The sequence below is a fragment of the Mus musculus genome, chromosome 10, assembly GCF_000001635.26.
Source record: "Mus musculus strain C57BL/6J chromosome 10, GRCm38.p6 C57BL/6J".
NCBI lineage: Eukaryota > Metazoa > Chordata > Mammalia > Rodentia > Muridae > Mus > Mus musculus.
The window spans coordinates 48,685,972-48,702,822 of NC_000076.6; positions in this window are offsets into that span (position 1 = coordinate 48,685,972).

A 16,851-nucleotide genomic window follows, 5' to 3' on the forward strand; every position below is an offset into this window, starting at 1 on the left:
TACATTGAAAATATTAAAAATGAAACTGTATTTTCATTTAATAAGGTATTTATTTAAAACATTCAAAGTAAAAGAATAGTGATTTAACAATTTTATATTGCTAAAAATATTAACATGATGTTTTAAAATTCAGATATTAATAAAAACTGATACATTTATTTTCATTAAATATATATTATTTCATATTTATTTTTATGACATTTTGAATCCAGTAATACCAATCTTAATACAGGAGAGAAGAATAGAAGTAACCTGGGGTAGAGAGTAGGCCTTAATGTGTCATCCTTGAGAAAGCATTTTTGTTAGAAAATATTACTGTCTCAAACAAATAACTGTAAAATACACCAAGAACCAGATTTCTCATAGATTCTCCTATATTTACTATCAGCTTCATGATGAAGTATCATAGTTAATTAAATGCTTTGTGGGTAGCAACTATACTGTACTACTCTTTTTCATACTACTTGGAACATAGGATCATTTTTCCAAACTGGATTTTTAACATGTTTACTAAAATGAATGTCTCAAAAAGAAAGTATTTTTGACCATAACAATTAACAGGCTAAGCATACTCTTCCATCACAATTATTGTATAGAATTCTTCTTCTATATGAATGTACTTGCTGAATAATTTCATGATATATTTTTAGTACACTGCTAAATATTGACCATTTGACCCAGTAAAGAAAGGATAATCTTAAGTTTGGCCAAAGGCCAAAAAGATATTTAATTTTTTACATTTAACAAAAATTATCTTTTTCTTCTTGTTAAAATTAATTCTATCACATACTTCCCATGTTCTTATACATTTTAAATTTTAGAAATATATTTATGCTTAAAATTTATACTGAATGTAATTTTTTCGAGACAGGGTTTCTCTGTATAGTGCTGGCTGTCCTGGAACTCACTTTGTAGACCAGGCTGGCCTTGAACTCAGAAATCTGCCTGCCTCTGTCTCCCAAGTGTTAGGATTAAAGGTGTGCGCCACCACCGTTCGGCACCTTGTTTCTTATAGTGCTAACTTTGGGACCCCTGGAAACTCTCCCTTTCATGTAATATGACTGTTGTTATTGTCATTATTCAGGCCTTGTTAAGGCAGCATAGTGTATTTTCCCTGTTATGAAACACAATCTCAAGGTGGTTATCCTGTCCTTCTGGCTCTTATAATGAATCCTCTGTGCTTTTTGGGGATGTTTGTTTGTTTGTTTGTATTTTTGTTTGTTTGTTTGTTTGTTTGTTTTATAGTGGTCTCCATCTATTGCAATCAGAGCTTTCTTTGTTGAGATGTATCTTAACTATGTGTCTATTTTTGTCACCATGATCAAAACTAACTCTGGAACAGTTATTTCAGATTACAATCCATAGTCCATCACTCAAGGATTCAGGGCAAAGTCTGAAGTCAGGAACTGATGCAGAAGACACAGACTGTTTCTTACTGATTTACTTATTATAGTTTGCTGAGTCTGCTTTCCACATCTGGACCAGGAAAGCACCTACCACAGTGAATTGGGCCTTCACACAGCAATAAAGAAAATGCACCGCAAGCTCACACATGGGCAATGTTTTTGTGGTCATTTTGCAAATATCATTGTTTCTGCTATAAGAGTCTATCATGGTCATATTAATATAAAATAGCCAGGGCAAGGGTGAAAACGAAATTTATCTGTACAACTAAAGGGACAAATATTTAGAATTCAGCCAGGAATTATTCCAGTTTAATAAAGTGTTCATTTTAGTTTCTTCTCTAAGTTCCATGACCCAATTAGACCCAAAGCAGCAGGTTAAGTTTTCAGTTTCAGGGATAAATTGCCTCTTGTTAACCAGGCATTGAATCCAATTAGACAACTGTCCAAAAACACATGAGCAATAGTTAAATTATATATTTGTATATGTGAAATTATTTGTGTTAGTATATGTGTATGTGTGTGTGTATAAAGTTATATTGACTGAGAAAATTTTATTTATATGCTTGTATATCTTTGTACTTAGGTATATAGTGAATATATGTATATAATGATATATGTATAGTATATATACATATATATAATTAAAGAACAATGAATTAGAAAGAAAATAGAGGCTATTGGTACGTTCAAGGGGTTAAAAACAAGAAAGACAATGAGAAACTGGTGTAAATATGTTTTGATTTTAAAATATGAGAGAGCTTTGTACTTGAAGTTTGCATGGAAGATTCTCCACAGTCTTGAATCAACTACTCTGTTTTACCACTTTCTCTTTTCTGCTCCAGTGACTGGTCACTCATCATTACAATTGTGGGACTTTACCTTCGCTTTCTCCTTGAGTAAACATACTCATATCATCATAGTGTATGGTCCCTTTCCTTCAGACAGGTTCATACCTCTGTATCAGGAGATTCTACTTAACATTGAATTCGACCATAACATTTCATAGCTGCCCTGAACGCTTTAAAATGATCAATATTTGTTACTAACATCAACTGAACATACATACATATGTACTATATATTAAAACTGAAATACTGCAAAATAGGGACCATGATATATAGACAAATTCAACATTACCATAAGACATAATAATATTAAGTTCTCAAATTATCTATTCAGAAGATGACATGGAATATATATTTTAATTTATGACAAATACATATTTCATAAATTTAAAAGTGAACAGATGACAATGTTTTCCATGAGTCTTCCCTAGAATAGAAAATGATTTCTTACTATGGATTCAAGATTTTTACCTATAAAATCACAGTACATACTTGTTTAAATTAGGGTTGCTGTATCCCAGACTATCCTCAAACTTGCTATGTATGTAAGGATGACCTTGAGCTTCTGACTTTCCTATTTGTACCTCTCAAACGTTAGGTTTATAGGGGATAGCATAGACATACCTTGTTTTTATAATACTGTGGATGAAAATACAGGGCTTTTTATTTCATTATTAGCAAGTCCTCTAACAACTAAGCTACTCCTGTCTTTAGAAGTTATTATTATAGAAAATATCATATATTATATGAATACATTTGATAAAAATTAATATTGTAGAAAAATTACCATATAATCTACACTGAAATAAAATGAAAGACTCATTCAAAAATTTTAATGAAAATAAGTATATAATATATATGGAACTTAATTTTTACAAAGTTGCATTCTTAAAAGTAGAACATTATAATAACTACATGGCCATATTTAGTAATAGCAGACACAAATACAGTCACAAAAGACAGATTGAAAAATGATCATTATGCATGTGTGTACTCTACAATTTATTCTCATACAAACATTGTTTAAATCTCCACATATCAGAAGAGTTCATACAATTCGAAGATAATTGAATTCCTTCTGAGTTCTATAAGGCTGATTTCTGCTCATTCCATTGTGTTTTAGCACTTTTAGCATAACTGAGAGTAACAGTCCATATATTGCCTTTTGATTAAATATTTTTCAGTAGTCAGCACTATCATTAAACTCACATTGTTTTCTAGGCACAAGAAAGAAGAACAGAGCTAAGAATCACTGAATAGATTATTTACCTTCTAATAACCTAATTCCCAAGTGAAACTCTTAAACTTACAAAAAGAAAGACCCTCAAAAGTAATATGAGGTTAATAAATCCTACGTAGTATGTGTTTACTTTGGTAAATATTAAAACAATGTATTTTAAATTTTGAAAATAAATGTTTACTTTTAGAAGCACACATAAATAAAAGAATGTTAAAATATATATTCCAAATCATGTGATTAAATTTATTCTACAATTGAAAACATTCTTATACCAGAAGTATTGTACCATTATATGCATGTCTTATTTCATATGAAAGTCATTCATTATATATAAACTTTATCACACATATTCAAGAGACAGAGACAATATTATAAATGATAATCTAGTTTGCTTAAATATTGTAGTGCTATATATAAAACTGTAAATTATAGTTACATGATCCTGTTCAATGTATCATACTATAATATTATTTAGCAATCTTTGTAGTAATAAAGGTTTCAGGATAATTGTGAAGATCAAGAACTTAATTATGATATTTTCTAGAATGTGTAATTTTTCTACTTGATGATCTTTTGTCTTCAACTCTTTTTTCATGAAAATCTTTATTATACTTTAAATTGAAAATGAGCTGTAAGCCATTTGGTATTCCTCAGGTGAGAATTATTTGTTTAGTTCTCAGCCCCATTTTTTAATGGGGTTATTTGATTTTCTGGAGTCCACCTTCTTGACTTCTTTATATATATTGGATATTAGTCCCCTATCTGATTTAGGATAGGTAAAGATCCTTTACCAATCTTTTGGTGGCATTTTTGTCTTATTGAAGGTGTCTTTTGCTTTGCAGAAGCTTTGCAGTTTCATGAGGTCCCATTTGTCAATTCTCGATCTTACAGCACAAGCCATTGCTGTTCTATTCAGGAGTTTTTCCGCTGTGCCCATATAATTGACGCTTTTCCCTACTTTCTCCTCAATGAGTTTCAGTGTCTGTGGTTTTATGTGGAGTTCCTTAATCCACTTAGATTTGACCTTAGTACAAGGAGATAGGAATGGATCAATTCACATTCTTCTACATGATAACCACCAGTTGTGCCAGCACCATTGGTTGAAGATGCTGTCTTTTTTCCATTGGATGGTTTTTGCTCCCTTGTCAAAGATCAAGTGACCATAGGTATGTGGGTTCATTTCTGGGTTTTCAATTCTACTCCATTGGTCTACTTGTCTGTCACTGTACCAGTACCATTCAGTTTTTATCACAATTGCTCTGTAGTACAGCTTTAGGTCAGGCATGGTGATTCCACCTGAGGTTGTTTTATCCTTGAGAAGAGTTTTTGCTATCCTATGTTTTTTGTTATTCCAGATGAATTTGCCCATTGCCCTTTCTAATTCGTTGAATAATTGAATTGGAATTTTGATGGGAATTGCATTGAATCTGTAGATTGCTTTTGGCAAGATAGCCATTTTTACTATATTGTTCCTGCCAATCCATGAGCAGGGGAGATCTTTCCATCTTCTGAAATCTTCTATAATTTCTTTCTTCAGAGACTTGAAGTTATTATCATACAGATCTTTAACTTCCTTAGTTAGAGTCATGCTAAGGTATTTTATATTATTTGTGACTATTGAGAAGGGGGTTATTTCCCTAATTTCTTTCTCAGCCTGTTTATTCTTTGTATAGAGAAAGGCCTTTGGCTTGTTTGAGTTAATTTTATATTCAGCTACTTCACTGAAGCTGTTTATCAGGTTTAGAAGTTCTCTGGTGGAATTTTTAGGGTCACTTATATATACTAACATATCATCTGCAAAAAGTGATATTTTGACTTGACCTTTTCCAATTTGTATCAACTTGATCTCCTTTTGTTGCCGAATTGCTCTGGCTAGGACTTTAAGTACTATGTTGAATAGGTAGGGAGAAAGTGGACAGCTTTGTCTAGTCCCTGATTTTAGTGGGATTGCTTCCAGCTTCTCACCATTTACTTTGATGTTGTCTACTGGTTTGCTGTAGATTGCTTTTATCATGTTTAGATATGGGACTTGAATTCCTGATCTTTCCAAGACTTTTATCATGAATGTGTGATGGATTTTGTCAAATGCTTTCTCCGCATCTAACAAGATGATCATGTGGTTTTTGTCTTTTAATTTGTTTATATACTGGATTATGTTGATGGATTTCCGTATATTGAACCATCCCTGCATCCCTGGGATGAAACCTACTTGTTCAGGATGGATGATTGTTTTGATGTGTTCTTGGATTCGGTTAGCAAGAATTTTATTGAGGATTTTTGCATTGATATTCATAAGGGAAATTGGTCTGAAGTTCTCTACCTTTGTTGTGTCTTTTTGTGGTTTAGGTATCAGAGTAATTTTGGCTTCATAGAATGAGTTGGGTAGAATACCTTCTATTTCTATTTTGTGGAAAGGTTTGTGAAGAACTGGGATTAGATCTTCTTTGAAGGCCTGATAGAACTCTGCACTAAACCCATCTGGTTCTGCGCTGGTTTTGGTTGGGAGACTATTAATGAGTGCTTTTATTTCTTTAGGAGATATAGGACTGTTTAGATCATTAACCTGGTCTTGATTTAACTCTGGTACCTGGTATCTGTCAAGAAACTTGTCCATTTCATCCAGGTTCTCCAGTTTTGTTGAGTATAGCCTTTTGTAGAAAGACCTGATGGTGTTTTGTATTTCTTCAGGATCTGTTGTTATGTCTCTCTTTTCATTTCTAATTTTGTTAATTAGAATGCTTTCCCTGTGCCCTCTAGTGAGTCTGGCTAAGGGTTTGTCTGTCTTGTTGATTTTCTCAAAGAACCATCTCCTAGTTTGGTTGATTCTTTGAATAGTTCTTGTTTCCACTTGGTTGATTTCGCCTATGAGTTTGATTATTTCATGCTGTCTACTCCTCTTGGGTGAATTTGCTTCCTTTTGTTCTAGAGCTTTTAGGTGTGTTGTCAAGCTGCTAATGTTTGCTCTCTCTAGTTTATTTTTGGAGGCACTCAGAGCTATGAGATTTCCTCTTAGAAATGCTTTCATTGTGTCCCATAAGTTTGGGTATGTTGTGGCTTCATTTTCATTAAACTCCTAAAAGTCCTTAATTTCTTTCTTTATTCCTTCCTTGACCAAGGTATCATTGAGGAGAGTGTTGTTCAGTTTCCACATGAATGTTGGCTTAATATTGTTTATTTTGTTATTGAAGATCAGCCGTAGTCCATGGTGATCTGAGAGGATGCATGGGACGATTTCAATATTTTTGTATCTGTTGAGGCTTGTTTTGTGTCCAATTATGTGGTCAATTTTGGAGAAGGTACCATGAGGTGCTGAGAAGAAGGTATATCCTTTTGTTTTAGGATAAAAAGTTCTGTAGATATCTGTTAGATCCATTTGTTTCATAACTTCTGTTAGAAAAAAACACCCTTCTCAATAGTCACAAATAATATTAAATACCTTGGCATGACTCTAACTAAGGAAGTGAAAGATCTGTATGATAATATCTTCAAGTCTCTGAAGAAAGAAATTATAGAAGATCTCAGAATATGGAAAGATCTCCCATGCTCACGGACTGGCAGGATCAATATAGTAAAAATCGCTATCTTGCCAAAAGCAATCTACAGATTCAATGCAATCCCCATCAAAATTCCAATTCAATTATTCAACGAATTAGAAAGGGCAATGGGCAAATTCATCTGGAATAACAAAAAACCTAAGATAGCAAAAACTCTTCTCAAGGATAAAACAACCTCAGGTAGAATCACCATGCCTGACCTAAAACTGTACTACAGAGCAATTGTGATCAAAACTGCATGGTACTGGTATAGTGACAGACAAGTAGTCCAATGGAAAAGAATTGAAGACCCAGATATGAACCCACACACCTATGGTCACTTGATCTTTGACATAGAGCTAAAACCATCCAGTGGAAAAAATACAGCATTTTCAACAAATGGTGCTGGCACAACTGGTGGTTATCATGTAGAAAAATGTGAATTGATCCAGTACTATCTCCTTGTACTAAGGTCAAATCTAAGTGGATTAAGGCACTCCCCATAAAACCAGAGACACTGAAACTTATAGAGGAGAAAGTAGGGAAAAGCATCAAAGATAAGGGCACAGGGGAAAAATTCCTGAATAGAACAGCAATGGCTTGTGCTGTAAGATCGAGATTTGACAAATGGGACCTCATGAAACTGCAAAGCTCCTGCAAAGCAAAAGACACCTTCAGGAAGACAAAAAGGCCACCAAAAGATTTTGAAAGGATCTTTACCTATCATAATTCAGATAGGGGACTAATATCCAATATATATATAAAGAAGGTGGACTCCAGAAAATCAAATAACCCCATTAAAAAATGGGGCTGAGAACTAAACAAAGAATTCTCACCTGAGGAATACTGAATGGCTGAGAAGCACCTGAAAAAATGTTCAGCATATTTAATCATAAGAGAAATGCAAATCAAAACAACCCTGAGATTCCACCTCACACCAGTCAGAATGCCTAAGATAAAAAATTCATGTGAGAGCAGATGTTGGCGAGGATGTGGAGAAAGAGCAACACTCCTCCATTTTTGGTGGGATTGCAAGCTTGTACAACCACTCTGGAAATCAGTCTGGCAGTTCCTCAGAAAACTGGATATAGTATTACCAGAGGATCCTTCAATACCACTCCTGGGAATATATCCAGAAGATGTTCCAACAGGTAAGAAGGACACATACTCCAATATGTTCATACTAGCCTTATTTATAATAGCCAGAAGCTGGAAAGAACCCAGATGCCCCTCAAAAGAGGAATGGAAAAAGAAAATGTGGTCCATTTACACAATGGAGTACTACTCAGCTATTTAAAAGAATGAATTTATGTAATTCCTAGGCAAATGGATGTACCTGGATGGTATCATGCTGAGTGAGGTAACCCAATCACAAAGGAACTCACACAATATGTACTCACTGATAAGTGGATATTAGCCCAGAAACTTAGGATACCCAAGATATAAGATACAATTTGCTAAATGCATGAAACTCAAGAAAAACGAAGACCAAAGTGTGGACATTTTGCCCCTTCTTAAAATTGGTAACAAAACACCCATGGAAAGAGTTACAGAGACACAGTTTGGAGCTGGGACCTAAGGATGGACCATCTAGAGACTGCCATATCAGGGTATCCATCCCATAATCAGCCTCCAAAAGCTGACACCATTACATACACTAGCAAGAATTTGCTGAAAGGACCCAGATATAGCTGTCTCTTGTGAGACTATGCAGCGGCCTAGCAAACACAGAAGTGGATGCTCACAGTCATATATTGGATGGATCACAGGGTCCCCAATGGAGGAGCTAGAGAAAGTAACCAAGGAGCTAAAGGGATCTGCAAACCTATAGGTAGAACAACATTATGAACTAACCAGTACCCTGGAGCTCTTGACTCTAGCTGCATATATATCAAAAGATGGCCTATTTCGCCATCACTGGAAAGAGAGGCCCATTGGACTTGCAAACCTTTTATTCCCCAGTACAGGGGAACGCCAGGGCCAAAAAGTGAGAGTGGGTGGGAAGGGGAGTGGATGGGAGGGTATGGGGGACTTTTGGGATAGCATTGGAAATATAAATGAGGAAAATACCTAATAAAAAGTATAAAAAATCCAGTAAGGAACATCCCTCCATGGTTTCTGCATCAGCTCCTGCTTACTGACCTGCTTGATTTCCAGTCCTGACTTCCTTGGTGATGAACAGCAGTATGGAAGTGTAAGCTGAATAAACCCTCCCCCCCAAAAAAAGTATAAAAAAAAAAAGAGAGAGAATGAGCTTTAAAAAATAAAGTTAAACTTATAAATAAATTTTAAATGACAGCATAGCAAATTTTTTGTTCTCAATAAATTCATATTCTAAATGAATTTTGAAAGTCAATTTTTTCCTGAAATTTTCTAGGAGTAAGAACACTAGTACATATTTATATGCACAGGAACTCAAGCAGGGAAGGAACCCAGAGCTAGGAGCTGGATGAGTACTGTTTATTGACTTGATCCTCATAGTTTTTACAACCTACATTCTTGTAGAATACAGGACCACCAGCCCAGGGATAGCACCACCTATAATGGGGTGGGTCCTCCACCAATAAGTCATTAATAAATAAAATGGTTTATAAGCTTGCCTTACAGCCTGATTTTATGGAGGCTTCCTTCTCTCTGATGAGTCTAGTATGTGAAGGAAGGAAGGAAGGAAGGAAGGAAGGAAGGAAGGAAGGAAGGAAGGAAGGAAGGAGGAAAGAAAGAAAGAAAGAAAGAAAGAAAGAAAGAAAGAAAGAAAGAAAGAAAGAAAGAAAAGTACAGAATACCCAAGCTACAGTCCACAGAACTCAAAAAGGTCAACAGGCTGAAGGGCCCAAGTGTGGACACCTTAGTCCCACTTGAGAGGGGAAAAAAAAGCTTTATATATTTATGAGGATATTAAACAGTTTTTACATTATTATATTATTGTGAGAAGTATACCATTTTTCTGCTATGTTGAATCAATGAACAGTTTATGGAAATAATGAAATTTGAAATACTAATAAAACTCAATGTACAATTAACAAACAAGAGCATAAATATAAATGTCAAAATGAGCTTTTTTAGAAAGGATCATCATGTTCTGTTATTTTAATTAGTGTATTTAAAACCTTTTTATTAAACATGAAAATGAGTCCTCTCAAAATAATATAAGGTTGTAAGGCAACATTTATATAAATACAGCAAATAAACCAAACAAAGAGCTATGTGAATTGGTGATTTTAGATTTTTTTCCCCCAGTGGGAAAAATTTATTAAGAGACAAAGTAATCTCAGCAACTGGAAAAATGATTAAAGTGGCAGGAGTGCGTGGTACACAGATATAAAGACCTGAGTTGTTCAATTCTTCAAATGTCATAAGAAAAGTTGGGCTTCTATCTCCCCCTCCCTCTCCCGCTCTCCCTCTCTCCAGTACAGAGGAATGCCAGGGACAAGAAGTGGGAGTGGGTGGATAGGGGAGCAGGGAGGGGGCAGTTAGAGGGAACTTTCAGCATAGCATTTGAAATGTGAATAAAGAAAATATCTAATAAAAATCTGGATGGTGAATGGTGAGATATGACTCTCATTATATGATTGGAACAAAAATGTAGGGACCAAAGGTCAATAACAAAAGGCACAAGTGCGCCAGAGACATGTAAAATGGTGAAATGTCTTATCAGGGAAGGAAACTAGTGGAAGTGTCTAAATATTAAAAATAAAATCAAAAAACTAAAAAACAAAAAAAACCCATGTGACAGATTACATCACTTTTTTGTATTTTATATTAATAGTTTTACAGTGCTACCAACATATTATCTTAGGCAGAATATTATTTTCAAAAAGAGGCACAAACCCAAATTCTGGAAGCTTAATTCCTGCCAAGGATGACTAAAGGATAACTAGAATTAAGTTTGATAGTTTATGGTAAAGAGGAGAAATTACTGTAGGTGATCCAGGCAAAAGTTTAATTGAGGAGAAAAGAAAACAAAAAATGGAAGTTAAATGATGTGGTTGTTAAAGACTCTGGGGGTCTGGAGGTAAACAGCCTCTGGAAGAAAAAAATGTTTGAGGGGTGATTCTTTCTTCAGAGCAAAATGAAACAACATACTCCTGTAGATATTGCAATTTAAACACAGCACACCACACTTATGATTTCTAACACACAGTGAAAGAAGAGTTTAGTTACTAAATGTGTTATAATCTTCTATGAGAGCAAAGAGAAATTAACACATATACAAAAACAACATGGAGAAAATTGTTAGTACAAATTTATATTACATCTAATATATGCCAACTATAAAATAAAATATTAATAATTTAATTAGTTTTACGAGTATATTTTTGTTTCTACTTATATTTGCAGAATTTCACGCTGTACAAGGGAATTTAAGAAAAGCAATTCAAACATTGTAATTTATATTTTCTCTATAACTCAAGGGATACTTTTAAAACTTTAAGATATAATATATAACAAAAAGAAACTTACATAGATATTTTAATTTCAATGTAATCTCAATGAGGATTTCCATTTTAAGTCATTATAATATTAACGGATTTTAAAATATCAATTTCAGAAATTTCACAGCCAATATGAACTTAAACACAGAGAAAGGACCATGTCAAGTTTGTCCACTCTCTCAGTATCTATTTAATACACTTGTTCATGTTTTAATGAGAAAAAAAAAACCTAAAGGAGAAAAGAGCATACAAATAGTGAGATAAAAAGTCAAGTTATCTTTATTTGAAGAAGACATGATTTAAAACAAACAAACAAACAAACAAAAACCTCACTAATAATACTACCAATGAACTTCTACAGCTGATAGAAAACTTACAACAGAGTACCATGATACTAAATTAACACAGAGAATTGAGTAACAGTCCTGTGTACAAATGATAAATAGAGTGATAAAATGATAATGATAAAATCAGTTAAACAATATCTTTCACAATACCGTCAAAAATACCATAGGAAAGAAACTAAACACACATATCAAAATTAAAAAACAAAAACAGATCATGTAAAATAATAAAAACTACAAGAGTTAATATCACTTCTGATTTTTAGTTATACTAGAGAACTATAGTAATAAAAATAATATAAGATTGACAAAAAAATTACATGTTTATCAATGGTATTGATTTGAAGACATACCAAAAATCCTCAAACCGGTGTATACATTGTTGTCTTTATTTAAAAAGCCAGATGTATATACTTTAAAAAATATTTTTTTATTTTTTAAATTGAAAATAGATTTTATGTCCTACTACTTACAATTCCTTCCCACCTTGCTTTCAGCTGGATTCACCTTTTATTAGAAAAGACACTGGAAACCGGGCATGGTGGCGCATGCCTTTAATCGCAGCACTCGGGAAGAAGAGGCAGGCGGATTTCTGAGTTCGAGGCCAGCCTGGTCTCCAGGACAGCAAGGGCTATACAGAGAAACCCTCTCTCGAAAAACCAAAAAAAAAAAAAAAAAAAAAAAAAAATCTGGATAGGTAAAGATACTTTCCCAATCTGTTGGTGGAATTTTTGTCTTATTGATGGTGTCTTTTGCCTTGCTTTGCAATTTTATGGGGTCCCATTTGTTGATTCTCAATCTTACAGCACAAGCCACTGCTGTTCTATTCAGGAATTATTCACCAGTAACCATATTTTTGAGGCTTTTCCCTACTTTCTCCTCTATAAGTTTCAGTGTATCTGGTTTTATATGGAGTTCCTTAATCCACTTAGATTTGACCTTAGTACAAGGAGATAGGAATGGATCGATTCACATTCTTCTACATGATAACCTCCAGTTGTGCCAGGACCAATTGTTGAAAATGCTGTCTCTTTTGGATGGTTTTTGCTCCCTTGTCAAAGATCAAGTGACCATTTCTGGGTCTTCAATTCTATTCAATTGGTCTGTTTGTCTGTCACTATACCAGTACTATGCACTTTTAATCACACTTGCTCTGTAGTACAGCTTTAGGTCAGGCATGGTGATTCCATGAGAGGTCCGTTTATCCTTGAGAAGAATTTTTGCTATCCTAGGTTTTTTGTTATTCCAGATGAATTTGCAGACTGCCCTTTCTAATTCATTGAAGAATTGAGTTGAAATTTTGATGGAGAGAGGGGACTAATATCCAATATATATATAAAGAACTCAAGAAGGTGGACTCCAGAAAATCAAATAACTCCATTAATAAATGGGTCTCAGAGCTAAACAAAGAATTCTCACCTGAGGAATACCGAATGGCTAAGAAGTACCTGAAAAAATGTTCAACATCCTTAATCATCAGGGAAATGCAAATCAAAACAACCCTGAGATTCCACCTTACACCAGACAGAATGACTAAGAGCAAAAATTCAGGTTACAGCAGATGCTGGCAAGGATGTGGAGAAAGAGGAACACTCCTCCATTGTCGGTGGGATTACAAGCTTGTACACCCACTCTGGAAATCAGTCTGGCGGTTCCTCAGAAAGTTAGACATAGTACTACTGGAGGATCCCACAATACCTCTCCTGGGCATATATCTAGAAGATGTTCTAACCGGTAAGAAGGACATATGCTCCACTAAGTTCATCACAGCCTTATTTATAAAAGACAGAAGCTGGAAAGAATCCAGATGTCCCTCAACAGAGGAAAGGATACAGAAAATGTGGTACATTTACACAATGGAGTACTACTCAGCTATTAAAAAGAATGAATTTATGTAATTCTTAGGCAAATGGATGGACCTGGAGGGTATCATGATGAGTGAGGTAACCCAATCACAAAAGAACTCACACAATATGTACTCACTGATAAGTGGATATTAGCCCAGAAACTTAGGATATCCAAGATATAAGATAAAATTTGCTAAATGCATGAAACTCAAGAAAAACGAAGACCAAAGTGTGGACACTTTGCCCCTTCTTAAAATTGGTAACAAAACACCCATTGAAAGAGTTACAGAGACACAGTTTGGAGCTGAGACCAAAGGATGGACCATGTAGAGACTGCCATATCCGGGTATCCATCCCATAATCAGCCTCCAAAAGCTGACACCATTGCATACACTAGCAAGAATTTGCTGAAAGGACCCAGATATAGCTGTCTCTTGTGAGACTATGCTGTGGCCTAGCAAACACAGAAGTGGATGCTCACAGTTATCTATTGGATGGATCACAGGGCCCCCAATGGAGGAACTAGAGAAAGTAACCAAGGTGCTAAAGGTACCTGCAACCCTATAGGTGGAAAAACAATATTAATTACCCAGTACTCCCCAGAGCTCGTGTCTCTAGCTTCATATGTATCACAAGATGGCCTAGTCGGCCATCAGTGGAAAGAGAGGCCCATTGGTCCTGCAAACTTAATATGCCTCTGTACAGGGGAACGCCAGGGCCAAAAAGTGGGAGTGGGTGGAGGGGGAGTGGGTGGGGGAGGAGGTAGGGGACTTTTGGTATAGCATTGGAACTGTAAATGAAATAAATACCCAATTAAAAATGAAAAAATAAAAAAAATTTATAGATAAATTGGTAAACATAGAAAAAAAGATATTCAAATGAGGTAACTCACATCTAGAAAGAAAAACATGGTATGTATTCTCTTATATATGGATGTTAGTTTTTTAGCCTTCTATTGGCATGGTTATATTCTAATTCATATAACCACAACGATCATGGAGAGGGAGGAGAAGTTCTAATAAGAAAGGGCAAATAAAATATGCAGATATATAGAAAATGAAAAGAGATGGTAATGGGAAAATTAAATGGAGCCATGGATGGAAGTTAGGTAAGGGAGAGAATGAGAATCAATTAAAACTCAGGACCACTTGAGGGATTGTATGGAAACCTCCTGTAGTAAAAGCTTCTGAAAAATGTATACATGTTTTGAAGTAACCAGAGGAGACAAACCTCAATTAGATGTATTTTGCAACCAGGCAAAACCTTTATTACCAGAAATAAATCAAGTCTAGTTAGCTTGTTGGCCAATGTGTCTCCAGGTAAACCTCAAATATGTCAAGCTATTGTAGTTGCTATCCAAAAACTGATGGTTACGACCTAGTACTGATGATAAAAGTCACTTACATTATCAAAAATGTAAAGGTCAACATGCTGTCGAACAGAAGCTTTCACCCCTACTGACTAGTGTGTGTGTGTGTGTGTGTGTGTGTGTGTGTGTGTGTGTGTGATTTAATTCTATTTTAATTAGGTATTTTCTTCATTTACATTTCCAATGCTATCCCCAAAGCCCCCCATACCCTCCCCCACCACTCCCCTACCCACCCACTCCCACTTCTTGGCCCTGGCGTTCCCTTGTACTGAGGCATATAAAATTTGCAGGACCAATGGGCCTCTCTTTCCAGTGATGGCCGACTAGGCCATCTTTTGATACATATGCAGCTAGAGACATGAGCTCCCGGGGGTACTGGTTAGTTCATATTGTTGTTCCACCTATAGGGTTGCAGATCCCTTTAGCTCCTCAGGTACTTTCTCTAGCTCTTCCATTGGAGGCCCTGTGATCCATCCAATAGCTGACTGTGAGCATCCACTTCTGTGTTTGCTAGGCCCCAGTATAGCCTCACAAGAGACAGCTATATCAGGGTCCTTTCAGCAAAATCTTGCTAGTGTATGCAATGGTGTCACTATTTGGAGGCTGATTGTGGGATGGATCCCCGGGTATGACAGTCTCTGGATGGTGTATCCTTTCGTTTCAGCTCCAAACTTTGTCTCTGTAACTCTTTACATGGGTGTTTTGTTCCCAATTCTAAGACTGGGCAAAGTGTTCACACTTTGGTCTTTGTTCTTCTTGAGACTAGTGTTAATAGTAATAGGAATTACTCTTCAAGGTACCAGAAGAGAAAGGAAAACATTTACAAAGGTACAAACCTGTGATATAAAACTGTGGTGTGCATATATTATATGCTTGTTCAATGGTGGTACAAATGCTGTAGGAATAAACAGCTACCTCACACTTTAGTATTAAAGTCCACTCCATAAGATGGCACCCATTGCTGACCCTGATGAGGTGGCCAAGATCCTGGCACTAAATAAAACAAAGGGATAGGGGAAAGAAATATCTACTGTTCTTCTAAAGAAATAGAGCAATATTTCTAATTACATTAAGCTATACACATAAAGAAGTATTTTCTTCAACCATTATCAAAGTAGTTTCTTCTTGAAATACATGGGAACTAATTAATACAAAGGCTCACAGCAGGGCAGTGTATAGAGAATGAGAAAACAGTAGAGTCTGCAAAGATTCTAGAAAAATAGGATCCAAAGCTAGGAAGAGAAGAGGTCATGCACTTCCATTCCTAACCAAAAATGTATTTCCAATTGACATCTGCTTGCAAAGAAAAAAGTTAATTCTCTGCAGTGGAGTGTCACTGAATATGTGTACCACACTTAGGGGGTGATCAGTTAGCCGAGGAAGGTCAATACAAAACAAACTCTTTGGTCCTTTGGGAGAATCATTTGCTTTATACTGCTCTGTTTAGACTTTTTTAAAACTTTACTGATATTTTATTTTTATAATATAGTTTCTCATATTTTATTTTTTATGGATTTTGTTTACGAATGTGTGAGTGCATATGTGTACAGGTTTCTTACCATTTTGTCTTTTGTTTTATTATCATTATGCTTAGTTGGGTTTTTTCTGTGTCTGATTGTTTTCTAAACAGACAAAGAATGAAGGCATGACGTTTGATAGGTAGAGAAATCGGAAAATCCTGGGTAATACTGGGACAAGGGACCTAGATTAGAATAAATTATACTCACCTTTTCAATATATTAAAAATAATTAAAAGAACTTCAACTTTTACTATTGTTTCAAGAACTTCAGAATCCTTCTCCTTAATTTCCAGATAATACTTTTGCTAAAATCA